This window comes from Microtus oregoni, unplaced genomic scaffold (assembly GCF_018167655.1).
Source record: "Microtus oregoni isolate MIOR12 unplaced genomic scaffold, Mior012 000003F_ref0000135, whole genome shotgun sequence".
Lineage (NCBI taxonomy): Eukaryota > Metazoa > Chordata > Mammalia > Rodentia > Cricetidae > Microtus > Microtus oregoni.
In genome coordinates, this window is record NW_024543062.1 from 38532615 (window position 1) to 38543619 (window position 11005).

Here is an 11005-nt window from a genome sequence, read left to right on the forward strand (position 1 = left end):
TTTGGGGAATGCGATGGTTGGGATAAAGGAAGGATGAATATGGGAACAGGCAAGGATATATTCTAATTAAGGGAGCCATTTTAGGGTTGGCAAGAGACTTGACTCTAGAAGGGCTCCCAGGTGTCCAGGGATATGTCCCCAGTCAGTTTCTTGGGCAGCTGAGGAGAGGGAACCTGAAATTGCCCTATCCTATAGCCCTACTGATGAATATCTTGCATATCACCATAGAACATTCATATGGCAATAGATGGAGATAGGGACAGAGACCCACATTGGAGCACCGGACTGAGCTCCCAAGGTCCAAATGAGGAGCAGAAGGAGGGAGAACATGAGCAAGGAAGTCAGGACCTCAAGGGGTGCACCCACCCACTGAGATGTTGGGACTGATCTATTGGGAGCTCACCAAGGCCAGCTGGACTGTGACTGAAAAAGTATGGGATAAAACCAGACTCTCTGAACATGGCAGAATTTTTTTCAATAATAATAATAATAATAAAGAAAATAAGGTATAATGACATGCTACCATATGAATGAACATTAAAGTGAATTACAAGAAATGAAACGAAGTACAAAAGAATACAATGTTGTGCTTGCTTCAGCAGCACATATACTAAACTTGGAAAATTTGAATGATACAGAGAAGATAAACATGGCCCCTGTGCAAGGATGACAGGGAAATTCATGTAGTGTTCAAAGAAAAGAACACAGTGCTCAAGCCTTATTCAGTGGTTATCACTCATACATTCTCAAGGGCCTTGATTCAACAAAGAACACACAGAAACAAAAAAAATCAAAAACAAAAGAAAAAAAAAAGAAAGAAAACAAAACAGATGCCAGGGAGATGCCAGGGATCAGCCTGTCAGACATGGAGGTAACCAGAAAGTAGGTCAAACAGAATGAAAGAAAGGTAAAAAGCCCTGAAACAAAATTTAGATAAATAACAACATTTTAAATTAAACCTAAATAAAAAAGCTAGTGGTACAAGCCTAAATTAAGGTCAAGAATTCATAATTAATTTAAGTCTCTGTGTCCTTATCTGGAAGTTGGTGGGTGGCCCAAAGATAATTCCAACTACATAGAATTACTGCCTCATGAACATTAATGTAGAAATTCTCAATAAAATACTGGCCAAACAAATCTAAGAACATATCAAAAACTCGGTCACAATCAAATGGTCTTTATGTAAGCAATGCAAGGATTGTCCAACATATGAAATCTATCAATATAGTGTACAACATAAACAAACTGAAATAAAAACCCAAACATGATCATCTAAGTGGATGCCGAAAAAAAATCTTTGACAATATTCAGCATCTCTTCATGATAAAAGTCTTGAGAGATCATTGAAACAAGAAATATCCCTTAGCATAATAAAAGCAATGCACAGCAGGAATAAGACAAGGCTGTCCAATTCTCCATATCAATTCATTATAGTACTCAAAGTCCTAGATGGAGAAACAAAACAACAAAAAGAGTTCAACAGAATATACATTGGAAAGGAATCAGTAAATGAGTCATTATTCAGAGATGATTTGATAGTATACATTAGCAACCACAAAAATTCTACCATGGAACACCTACAGCTGAAAAACACCTTCAGCAAATTGGTTGGAGTCACTCAAAAAAAAAAATCAGTAGCCATTTTATATACAAATTATCAGCTGGGTGGATGTTGGTGGTGCCACCAACACCATGTGCCTCTAGAGAATCCTGACTATTCATCCAATAAAGTTTACTATACCACAGAGCCCTATAAAAAACAAACAAAAAACCCACAGTATTTTCTGAAAAAAAAAAAAACAACTAAACAACAGTATAATAATACTGTTTTCTTGATGAAATTTAATTATCATAATTTTAAAAAAAATTATAGATTTGATTAGTTTAAACTTTTAAGAACAACAAAGAGAGATCTTCTGCATCACTTTTACAGATCCTCCAGTTGAAAAAAATGATAAAATATACTATAATACTACAATAAAGGGCAAGACATTGACATGTTTTCTAGTTAAACTTTTTATACTTTTCTGCATTCTATGTGAATGAGTATATATAATGTATACTCATAGTATCTTTGAATTGAAGCACACACTTATATTTCCCCCAAGTTAGAATTATATTATCATATTGATCCCATATTCCTCATATATAAATATTTCCAAGCCAGTGTGTTCTCCTCTGGAACTTCCACACATGGCTACCAGCACTCTGCTTTTACACATTATATAAAGCTGACACTATTACAGAAAGAAACATGTATGTAATTCTGTACTGATTTGATCGTCAAACAAAATCTAAAACTGCACTAGTTTAATGACTACTTGACACAAGCTAAAATAATCTGAAAGAATGGAACCTTTAGTTAAAAATATGTTCCCAATAAATAGCACTCCCCCGTGGCTGTGTATCAGCTCAGGCATCCAGCCTCTCACAACGGTTGAGTTCCTGCCTTGGCTTCCAGTAATGAACTTTGATTTATGTCATGTAAAGCAAATAAACCCTTTTGCATCCAAATTTCTTTTGGTCTTGGTACTTCGTCACACCAATAGGAATCAAAGTGAGACTAGCACTGAACAATAAAATTTCCCTATCATCTGGTTCTTAATTTTTATTTTCTAAAATGTAATATGATGAATGTAAAAACATTTATTTGCTTGTATATTTATGGCATTTTAAAATTAAACTTTATATCTTGAATTAGTTTTAATAGGACATTTGTGATAGCTCTGGTATTTGCTAACATGAATGAAGCTGTCATGTATATTCTTATACATGTGAACATATGCTTTTATTTCCTTGGAGTAAAGACCTAAGAGATCAATAGAACATATAGTAATTGCATACATTATGTTATAAGTTATTAAGATGTAGTGTCATATTTGCATCTGTAACTTGTCTTGGGTGCGGTATGTTTCATCCTCACCAGTATACAGTGCTAAAATCCTTTTGGTTTGAATTTTATTTTAGACACTCAAATAAATAAAATACATGGATAATAAATTTTCATTTAAATATGTATTTTATCTATTTCTAATGGTGATGAGCATATTTTCATTGGCTTACTTTCTTCTATTTATTTCTTGTATTCTATAATCCTTCAAACATTTTTTTTAAAATTTGCATTTCATTAGTTTTTAAACCATAACATTTTAATTTCTCAGTCATATTTATAAAGTTAACAATCCTCCTACTTCATCTGTATCATAGTTAATTCTACACACAGGAAGGTTTGCTAGCTATAAAGAGAATTAGTAACAAATTCATATTATAATGGTTTCATTTTTCTTTTGTTTACCACATAAACAGGCTTAGAAAATAGAAAGAGGAAAATGGATTAATTTTGGAGGCTGACAAGATAGATCAATTGGTATAGGCACTTGCTGCTGGCCTGATGTCTCTATATGCAGAATCCATATGATAGAAAGAAAGAACGTTATGATAATATTTTCCCTTCCCATGTTTTCTCCTATATCCTCCTACCTCACAGATACTCCCCACCTCCTTACTCAAGCTAGTCAAGCGATTCCTTCTCGGTTTCTTTGGAAAACAATCAAATAAAATCAAAGCAGAAAAAAAGCCACAAGAAACACAAACATAAATATATACAAATAAAACTCAGAAAAGCTTAAAATCAGAAACCATAATACAAAAGGAAAACATGAGTAAGATAATAAATGCTCAAACAAAGCATTATGAGATGAAAATAGCTATAAAATTATCACGAAGTTTGTTTTTGGTGTGCCAGCTATTGCTGAGCATGTAATCTACCCTATTGTTTGGCTTATAAACCCAGTGAGACCACAATGGAGAGGACTGATCTTTCCTTTGTACTTACAAAGGAAAGTCATTTGGAGATTGCTTCTTCATTAGGCGGTGGAAGATCATGTCAGCTCCCTCTTTCAGTGCTGTGACCATGTATGGATTGACCTGTGTAGGCCTTGTTCATGTTCCCACCATCTCTGTGTGAAAGTGTAAATCACAACCAATCCCACACCAGCTTGGATTTATGATTAATAGAATGGTTACTTATTTAAAGGAAAAAAAACTTATAGATCACCATCCCAGACAACAGCCCTCTCCGCGATCAGGAAAGGAGTCTTGTACCTGAAAGCAGAGCTGGAAGCAAGAGAGAGAGCAAGAAGAGCTGCCCCTGTTTTTTTTTTTTTTTTTTTAAAGAGAGAGACCATGCCCCAGTGGACTGGTATATCAGCGGCTATTGGCTGAAGGAACGGAAGGCACTCCTGCAGCATCCGTGAACTCACATACATAAATTCTCTAGAGTCTAGAAGACACTGTGTCCTCTGAGTCACTCATTATCTCTGACTCTTAAAACCTTTCATTGTTTTCTACATGGCTTCCTGATCCATAAAAAAAAGTTTGATGAAGACATTAGCTGAGTGAAGGACTGAGTGTGAGTGTACAAAAATCTTTCACTCCAAAGGTCCATTTGAAGGTTTCTGCATTAGTTCCCAATTTAGTCAGGAAATCTTATCTTTTTCTACTTTCCATGTAAATTAGATCTATGTATGTCTCTCTTAGGGTCCTCATTGTTGTCTAGGTTTTCTGGGATTGTGATTTGTGGGCTGGTTTTCTTTGCTTTATGTTTAAATACCACATATGAGTGAGTTGAGTACATATGACTTTTATCTTTTAAATTTATTCTTCTCTCATATAATACAGCCCACAGCAGCCTCAATTCCATCAACCTTATCTCTCATCTCCCATAGATTCATTGCTAATCCATTTTCCTTCAGAAAAGAGCAGGCCTCCCAGTGCCATCAACTGAAAAGAGCATAACAAGGTGCAATCAGGATAGCAACAAAACCTCATATCAAGGCTAAACTTGTCAACCTAGTAGGAAAAAAAAAAGTGTCCCCAAAACAGTCAAAAGGGTCAGGGGCACTCCCACTCCCCCAAAACTCCAAGCTAAACACCCACTTGTGATGTTCAAGTTAAATGAGCACAACCTGATGCAGAAAAGCTAGTGCAGACCCATTCACCTTCTGAGTTTTTCGTCACTCTCTGAGCCCAGAAGAGCCATGCTTATTTGATTCTGTCAGTCTTTTTCTCCTGGTATCTTTGACCCCTCTGGCTTCTACAATCCTCCTTCCACATCTTCTGCCAGATTTCCCAAACTCAATGCTTCCCTCTAGAGCCCTACCTTTTATTTACCCTCTATGGGTCTGTGGGTTATAATATCTTTTACATAATTCTTAAGATCCACTTAAAAGTTCTTACATATCATAACTGTCTTTTGGGGTCTTGGTTGCCTCCTCTGTATGGTTCCAACAATTTGCCTCCAAATTACATGATGTCACACTTTTCTAGCTACTGAGTAATACACAATTGTGTAAATGTACCACATTTTCTTTACCCTTTCTTCAGGTGAAGTATATCTAGTTTTTTTTTTTTTCAGTTTCTAGCTATTAAGAATAAAGCTGCTATGAACACAGGTGAGCAAGTGCCCTTGCTATTTGCTACAGTATCCTTTGGTGCATATTAAGGAATGGTATATGTTGGTCTTGAGGTAGGTCAATTCTCAATTTTCAGTGGATGCACCATACTGATTTCAATGGTGGCTGTACAGCTTTGCACTTTCAGCAATGAAGATAATTTCCCTTTGCAATGCATCCTAATCAGCCTGAGCTATCACTTGTGTGATTGAACTTAACCATTCGGAGAAGTATTAGATAGAATTTCTAAGTAGTTTTGATTTGCATTTATCCTTACAAATTACTCAAATAAATCAAGTAAGCAACTACTGACTATGGCAAAAGGACCTTTATAATGACTTTATCTTCCTGCTACTACCGAGCAAATTGTTGTTCCTTATTAGAATCAGTGGCTATTTTATTGGAAATAGGTATAAAAAGAAGTAATGAACTTTTTGGCAAATATGTTTGTGAGATAATCACACCTTACACCACCAACCAGTGGACCACATTGTTGACTGATTTAGAAGCTTGACAGATTGCCATGGTTAGATTTACAGAGACATTTAAACACTGATTGTCAGCTCACCATTTTAGCAATTCTTAAAGATACACTCTTTTATTTTTCTAAAAGTTTGTAAAACAGAACTTTTGTCTTTAGTTTTTATTGATGGCTCTTCTAATAGTGTTGCTTCATTTGTTATTGATGAAAGGTCAACTTCTTTTCAAACTAAAAAAAAAAGTTCAGCTCAAAAAGTGGAGTTAGGGGCTATTTAAATGTGTTTGTAACTTTGCTTAATAAAACTTTTAATCTTTATACTTACTCCTATTATATTGCATGTTTGTTTCTTCATATTGAAATTGCTGTGCTTCCTGTCTCACAGACTACATTTTTTTCCTTGCTAAAAGCATCACAGTCCTCAATTCAATGATAGACATTGCCCTTTTCTATGGATCACAATTAGTACCATTTCCAGCTCCACAAGCTTCAACAAGGAGAGTATAAATATTTCTCCCTATTTTGCATTTTAAATCAATGTTTATTGTGCATATCTTAATTTAGACTCAGAAGGCATTTATGCTTTTTAGAGATACCCTGATTATTAATTACACATAAACCTATGGTAAAATAGAAAAATCTATTAACAAAAAATTAAAGGGACTGAATGTCTTTTTGACTTCCAGAAGATGGTGTTCATGTATATTTCTACAGAATACTAATACATCACTCAGAGTTCCAGATCCTTTGATTTGAGCATATTCTAGACCCTTGAAATCCATCTTTTTTCTTGTTGAATCAGAGATATTACAGACCTTGTCTGAGCCCCAACAGTGCTCTTATTAGCTATAGCCATTGATAATGGAGAAAGACACAGTGGAACATGGTTATCCTAAAGCTGATGATACACTTACCTCTCTGCTTTCACAAGTTAGTTACAGTTGATATTACATGCAAAGACAACCTGGAACATTTCTTTACCAACTTGGGGCCAAGTCAAGGCATTGACATCAAGTGCTGAAGAAATTGTTCAGATTCAAAAAAGTAGATGTAACTCTTATTCACTAAATTATTCTGATTAGACAAATAGGCTATTTATTTCTACTCTTGGTAATTTCTTCTCCCTCAGGAGGTGTTAGTATTTCTTTAGGACTTTGTTAGCTGATTAGGGACAATTGTCATGTTGGACATTGGACTTTGTATCTGTAATAGATAGGCTCTTTCTAACAGCTTTGGCTTCTACCAAAAAAAAAAAGAAAACCCCGCTCTTCTTATTATGCCCTCTTCTATAAATAATGCTAAATGCAATCATACTTGTCCTATGAAAAAGTATACACAATGGGTGCCCTGTGTTTCCCCTGATAAAGGATTCATCTATAAAATTAAGGAAACAATGATGAGATTTATTATTGGCAAGTTTCCTGTTCCTGTATAGATTATAGAAATTGTTTTATTTCACATCCCTCACTATCTTGGTCTGACATTCTTATTTTAAAACTAACTCCTGTGGATCATAGATTATCCAAAGGTAGGTCATTTCCATGTTTTTACCTAAATATTAACTTCAATTTATTCTTCAAGATATTTGCACAATGTCTTTATAGTAACAAATTATACTTTTACTGAAAAAACCTTTACAAACTTCCCATTTATTCTGGATTATAAGGTTGTTACTGTACCTTTTATGATCCTTGTTGAAAGTTTTCTAGGCTCAATTTCAGTTGCATAAATGATACTATTTACCTAACATGAACGAGCCTGCTTGTTTGTTGGGGTTTCTGTCCCACCCTGTACACCACAACTGTTTAGCCCCAAAGAAAATTACACATAGGTCTCCATAAATTATAAGATGATTGGCCCATTAGTTCTAGCCTCTCACTGGCTAACTCTCACATCTTGATTAACCCATTTTTCTGATCTATGTTAGCCATGTGGCTCTGTACCTTTTTTTTAGTAATATTTGTGTGTTTCCCTTCTTTGAAATATGCTTGTGGGGGTTATCTGTTGCCTGTGTTTTTGAGGATTCAGTTACCTTCTTGGCTTTGGGTTTTCCTTTGAGTACTTTCCGTAGGACTTAGTTTATGAAAATATATTGTTTAAATTTGTTTTTGTTATGGAATATCTTGTTTTATTCATTGATGTTAACTGAAAGCTTTGCTGGGAAAAGTAATCTGGGGTTTTAATCCTGGTCTCTTAGTGTCTGCAGCACATCAGCCCAGGACCTTCAGGCTTTCATGGTTTCCATTGAAAAGTTGGGTGTTGTTGAGGGAGCTGCGGGCCTCATTCCACAGCCAGGCTCCCGGCTGCCTGGCTAGCTTATGCCCCGAAATAATAACACACACATTGTATTCATTTAAACACTGCCTGGCCCATTAGCTCTAACTTCTTACTGGCTAATTCTTACATCTTGATTTCCCATTTCTATTTATGTGTGTAGCACCCCAAAGTGTGCTTACCGGGAAGATCCTAGCTTACGTCCATCCTGGGTTGGAGCTTCATCGCGTCTGCCCCAGAGGGGAGAGTTATCGAGTCTGAGCTCACTTCCTCTTCCTCCCAACATTCTGTTCTGTTTACTTCACCCACCTATGTTCTAACCTACGAGGCCAAGCAGTTTCTTTATTAATTAACCAATGACCTTCCTCCATCATTTCCCCCTTTTCTGTTTAAACAAAAAAAGGAAGGCTTTAACTTTAACATAGTAAAATTACATATAACAAAACAGTTATCAAGCAAGAATTACAGTTACAATATTTATATCTACTTTATCTTTTATCATAACAATGGAAAACTATAACTATCTATCTATTCTTCAAATCCATCAATGACTCTAGAAGGATATAATATTACCTAAGTAAATGAGAAGTAAGCAACTTACAAAACTCATGCAACAGTCCACAAAAAAGCAGTTTCTTGCCCAAATGGCTATCAAACTCCATACAGATCCTCTTCAATGCCCATCTTCCTATTGAAGTAGATTGGTGCTGCCAGGAGCAGAGTGTCTCATTGTCATGAAAAGCCCTAAGTTATTAAAACATTAAATGTCATATCTGTAGTCTTTGAAAGATAGGAAGAATGTCTATCTAAATTATATCTATATGCACATCTAGAAAATCTAACTAACATGACTACAAACTTGACTATTATTAATGATTATCCATTAACAACCTATATACATTACATTTTTACATGAACTACACAAGCACAATACCATAATCAATATCAAAAATATATATACGTATATATATATACAATTTAAGAAAATTGACCTTAAATTTATATCAACAAAGCAAAACTTATACCTATGTAAATTACCCATATCTATATCATATCCCCCTTTAAATGTAAAAGAACATTTATAAACAATATTTGGGAACATGGGAGCAGTTTTTTTCTCTCCAAACTGCTTCCTGCTGTATGGGGGCGCTGTTAATCAGGTGTGCTAGATTCATCTCAGCCAGCAGTCGAGTGAACTAATTTTTTGAAGGTGTTCACATCAACCCTTCAGGAAGGCGTGGTCCATCACACCATATTGGAATAGAAGAAATCCACAGGGTCTCATCCTCTGTGAAAACAAAAGCAGAAACTCTTTTTCCAAAGCACCATGTCCTGAGATCCAAATTTTAAAGTCAAGGTATTTTCAAAATATCTATCTTAGATAAGTTCAGCAGCATTTATAAACAAATATCTTTTAGCAGCTGTTGCTCTTTCCTCAGCATTCAAGCAATTCAAAGAGAGCATAATAGTATACAGTATCAAAATTCTCTGTTTATTTTCCATCTTTGTACAGCTTTATTTTAACTCTATTTTCTTTATTTTTACTTTTTGAGACAGGTTTTCTGTATATCTTTGTCCTGGAATAACTCTGTAGACCAGGCTGTCCTTGAACTCTCAGAGATCTACCTGTCTCTGCCTCCCAGGCATTGGGATTAAAGGTGTCTGCTACCACAACTTGAAGCTCAGAGGTCAATCTCCCTCTGCCTTCCAAGTGTTGGGATTAAAGGTGTGTACTACCACACCCAACTACTCTCTTTCCTCCTTTTTTTATTTTTAAGAACTTTAACTTTCAGCCTGCATATATTTTACCACCCTGTAAATCATTTAAAGGTTTTTTTGTTTGTTTTTGTTTTTGAATATCTCTTTACTGTATCTCTCTCTCTCTTTCTGACCACATGAGCCTTTAAATTACTGAGCAATATGGGTAAGATTAAAGTCATGGCTTTGCTGGCTAGATCCAGCCCATCCCTTAGCTTTCAGCCTCATGGTGGAGGTAACGGCTATAGCCATGTTTATTGCCACAAGTCTATGGCGTTTCAAGGTTCCTGCCATCAAGTAAGCTGCAGCATTATGTCCACAGACAACACACAAGTCCTCTCTCTGTAGTCGGCCCTCCTGCCTCAAACAGTCAGAGTTTGCCCTGGCAGGACGGCCCAGAAAGCCGGCATTTTTAAACGGCACAGTTTTTTCCTGCTACGGCTGAAAACCGCAAAGCATGAATTCAGCTTTTTATCAATACTGTTTAAGTGTTTCGTGGCAGGACCCCTTTAAAGAGCTGCAAGGTTTCCAGCTAAAGCTGAGTCAGGAAGCCTCTCTTAGATGAGAGCAGACCCGAGAAATTGTTGCTACCAAGAAAACATGCTTTACTCTATTCTTTCCCAATCTTTCTCAGGCTTTCTGTGGAATCTGTCATTCCACATTGGGCGCCATTCTGTTGAGGGAGCTGCGGGCCTTTTTCCACAGCCCGGCTCCCTGTTGCTTGGCTAGCTTATGCCCCGAAATAACAACACACAAATTGTATTCATTTAAACACTGTCTGGCCCATTAGCTCTAGTTTCTTACTGGCTAATTCTTATATCTTGATTTCTCATTTCTATTTATGTGTGTAGCACCCCAAGGTGTGCTTACCGGGAAGATTCTAGCCTACATCCATCCTGGGTTGGAGCTTCATCACATCTGCCCCAAAGAGGAGAGCTATCGAGTCTGAGCTCACTTCCTCTTCCTCCCAACATTCTGTTCTGTTTACTCCACCCACCTATGTTCTAACCTATGAGACCAAGCAGTTTCTTTATTAATTAAC

General features: G+C 36.2%; 1 non-coding gene across 1 annotated transcript; it reads left to right on the forward strand.

Moving 5' to 3' along the window:
* The first annotated feature begins 599 nt into the window (after positions 1-599).
* Positions 600-701, forward strand: LOC121446664. Its single transcript, XR_005974097.1, has one exon. It is a non-coding gene; the product is annotated as a U6 spliceosomal RNA (small nuclear RNA).
* Positions 702-11005: the final 10304 nt, after the last annotated feature.